Source organism: Rhinolophus sinicus, chromosome 18 (assembly GCF_057876585.1).
Source record: "Rhinolophus sinicus isolate RSI-liver-muscle chromosome 18, RSI-T2T, whole genome shotgun sequence".
Taxonomy (NCBI): domain Eukaryota; kingdom Metazoa; phylum Chordata; class Mammalia; order Chiroptera; family Rhinolophidae; genus Rhinolophus; species Rhinolophus sinicus.
In genome coordinates, this window is record NC_142518.1 from 107,944,458 (window position 1) to 107,948,539 (window position 4,082).

Consider the following 4,082-nt stretch of genomic DNA (forward strand, 5'->3'; position numbering starts at 1 on the left):
TAGGAAGGGCTGTGCCAAGTTACCAGTGGTGTTAGATTATCGCCTTTGCTTTTGTATATGTTTCTAATTTTTCTGTGATAAATATGTAAATTGTATTGCAATAAGGGAGGAATCCAATATTATTTTTTAAAAGAAATTACCTAGTATATATAAATCCTCTTCTATCAGAGAGGAACTTAACATGGGAGAATCTCTCTTGACAGGAGAAATGAAAAAACCCAATAAACTCCTATTATAGAAACTTTTTCTGTTGCTGTTTTAAAAGCTTCGTCTTTATTTGAAAGCTCCTTGCCCTCTTTATTTTTCAAGACTACATGCAAAGGGCCACTCATTTTATATAGTCAGCACATTATTTTAATAATTGAGTGTGTATTCCCGAAATCCTAAAAGTCTCAGAGGCAGAAGGGGTTTTCCTAGTTAGTCCTGCTTTGGAAAAGTATTGCCTGTCAGGGTTTCTCGACCTCAGCACTATTGCCATTTGGAGCTGGATGGTTTTTGTTGGGGGGCTGTCCTATGCATGCTTCCTGTCACCCCATCCTCTCCTCACCTAATACCAGTAGCACTGCCCCCAATTGTGACAACCAAAAATGACTCCAGACATTGCCAAATGTCCCCTGAAGGCAGAACCATCCCTGTTGAGAGCCACCAGCCTCCGTGTTGCTGGTGAAAGAGGGCTCACCACAACTATGACCAGACTCTTCCAACCATGAGCTACTGTTCAAGTTCAAACTTCCACCGAGCAGCCATCTGTCTCCTGCAGTGTCTGGTGTTGGGAGCTGGTTTTTTCCTTGGGGCCATTAGACAGCATGTCCAATCTCTCTTGCCTATGGTAGTTCTGCAGAGATATCAAGATAGCACCATCCTCGGCCCCCCATCACCCCACACCTGCTCCCAAGTCTTTTCTGTCCCAAGTTGAATATTCCTCCTTCAGCTGTTCCTCATATGCCATGTTGCGCCTCCTGTTTGTTTCTCTACGTTTCTGTGACAGCTCTGGGTCCTTGGCTAAACACAATTCTCCAGGTGCTGGCTGACTGTGTAGGAAGAACCAGTGTCCACCTGCTTCCTCCCAAATACGCATTTATGTAGCTCAATTTTCCTTTCACTTCCTGTTGCTGTCACATTAAGTCCCTATACTAAGCTGTTGATCAAAATGCTAAAGATTTGCATGTATGACACTGCACCCTTGGGTCACCCCTCATTAGCAACTTGGTTCTGGGGCCCACCTGTTAGGCCTACATTTATCCATATCAAACTTCAGTAATTCACAAGAAACTGGTAACAGTGCTTGCCTCCAAGGACAGCAGGGTGGCTAGGGATGGGACATAGGAGAAAATGACTCTTCATTGTATATATGTGTGTGCCTTTTAAACTTTGTACTGTGCACACATATTACCTTGTCACAATAAACAAGCCAGTGAATAAATACATTTGACATATTTCATCTGCTTAGATTCAACCAATCCTTCCAGCCTGTTCCAATACTTTTTGGAAATTTATGATGTCTTCACTCGACGCCATACAGAAGCAAATGTGGAAAAAGATAAGCCGAAGTTCCTCAAAACATGTATACCTCAAGACACTACATGGGGGCTTTTCCCGTTGGGACCCCAGGAACTCACCCATTTCCTGCAAGCTTTCCTTGAAATGGTTGCTATTGCATATCTGGATTCCAGAAGAGGCCCACTCACCTGAGCTCCACACTTCCTTCTTTGTAGGAGACTCTGACTACAGGGCAAGCTGGGAGAAATATCACTGCCCAGAAAAGCACATCTACCCCCAAGTTACTACTCACCTCTTACCCTCAAGAATTCAACTCCTTCGTAAGACCCACATGACATCTGCCTCACACGGGTGGGACAGGATGGTTACCATAAAGGTGCAAACCTCTACCACCATATCAAGATCTGTTAAATGGCTTCATTTATTTTAAGGCAGCATCAAGCAGTCTCGAAACAGCAGCAAGAATTGCACACACAATGATAATGGTAAATTTAATGTGATTTAATTGTACAATAACACACGCTGCACTTGACACAAATACAAGGGTATCATTTTCAATATTGTGAAAGAGATGAACTCATAAAATCTGTTAAGCAAGTAGTGACTTTTCAATATCAATCACCTGCAAAAGGCTCCTTCCAAAATACACCCAAAACAATGATAAATATGGGCAACCGTTTCGTACATGTCAGACTTGCTCCTTCTCCAAACAACCTTACCCAATAAATCACGGTCCTTGACTTTTACAGACAGGAAAGAGCAAAAGTGGTTAACCCCTGGCCTTACCCCTCTCTGTATCCACATCCAAAGTCTGGCTTCCTAGCAGGTGCCAAACACACAAGACCTTGAGCCTTTGTTCCCTGCTGGCAGTGGGGCTCTGCTCCTCCTGCCAGGGCTTTGCCACAGGACCCTCTGCGGGCACCTGTATGTGGTGTCCAGACACCTCATCCAGAACCAACCCGTCATGTTTATTTTCTCCAGTGCAGACTTGACCCCATCCGAGCCTTAGGGCGATCGTCTGGAATCCAGAGCCAAACAAAGACATCTGTCAGTGACTAGCACCATTGGCTGCCAGCGCTTTTGGGTGGGACGTGGAGTAACAGACAGGAAACTGTCCCAAAGAAAAGCCTTGGGGGGTGGGCTCCCCACCACATCAGAATGCCTGTACTTCAGCAGACACTGGAGAGGAAAGCGGCACCTGGCCCACCAGCTGGGCTAATGCACAGGGACGCCAGCAGGAGCTCCAGTAGCATAGGCAGGGCAAGTCTCAAGAGCAGAGAGGGCTCTTACGCATCATGGCAACACTATGGGCAAGCCGAGGGCACTGATTAGTGACAGCCTTCTCAGCTTCAAATTCTCGTGTGCAGAGGAGGGCCTGCCCAGGAAGAACAAGGGGACACCACATGCTTCGGGTCAGGAAAAGGCGAGGCTGACAGCATGCTCAGCCCCAACAGGCTACACCTAAGGCCCAAAGAGAGAATGCATGAAGGCCAAAGGGGGCAGCTGGATCCCAGGCCCGAATTCAAGACTCCTCAGAGGAGCTATAGCCTACAGGTAGGACTTGAGCAAGGAGAGGAGGCCACGCTCCATTTCAGAATTTATACCCAAAGCCCTTCACATGGTGACATATGACGACTTGGGACCTGGCAGGCATCATTGAATTTGGACCAAGAGGGGGAAGAGTCAGGCCCTTGCCATCGTGCAGACAAGTCTTGCCCTCTGTAGCCAGAGGGAGGCTCCTGCAGAGCCACCTTGCTCATCTCTCAGCACACACCCCAACATTTTTAAGTGACAAAACATGAACGTACGCTGGGTATATGCCCCAAAGAATGAAAAGCAGAGAATCGGACAGATAGTTCTACAGCCATGATCATAGTAGCGTTATCTGCAATACCCAAAAGGTAGAAACTACCTAAGTGTCCACCAAGGGATGAATGGATAAACAAAACGGGGTCTATTCATAACGGAGCGTTACTCAGCCTTTCAAAGGAAGGAAATTCTGCAATATGCTACAACATGCATCAACCTTAAGAATTATTACGCTAAATGAAATTAGCCAGACACAAAAGGACAATTACTGCACGATTCCACTTATGTGAGGCACCGAGGGTAATCAAATTCATAGGGACTAGGGACAGAGAGTAGAATGGTGGTCACCAGGCATTAGGGGCAGGGAAGAATGGGGAGTGAGTGAGTGTTTAATGGGAACAGAGGTTCGGTTTTGCAAGAGGGAAAGAGCTCTGTAGGTGGATGTCGGTGACAGCAGTGTAACAGTGTGAAGCTACTTAACGCCACTGAACTTCACACTTAATAATGTTTCAGGTGATAAATTCGATGTTACGTGTATTGTACCGCAATTTAAACGAATGCATACGGAAGTTTAAAATGTCCATATCTGGACATATGTATGTGGGCAGGACAAAGAGCGGAAAGAACCGCGCAAATGTCAATACCGCCTATATTCTGGTGAGTGGGCTTCTTTTCATCACTACCGTTTTCCACATTTTCCACAACGAGCACGTGTTACTCTGGTAATGGGAAAGAGACACAGCATAAATCAGCATCAAACCAAACAACAAAAA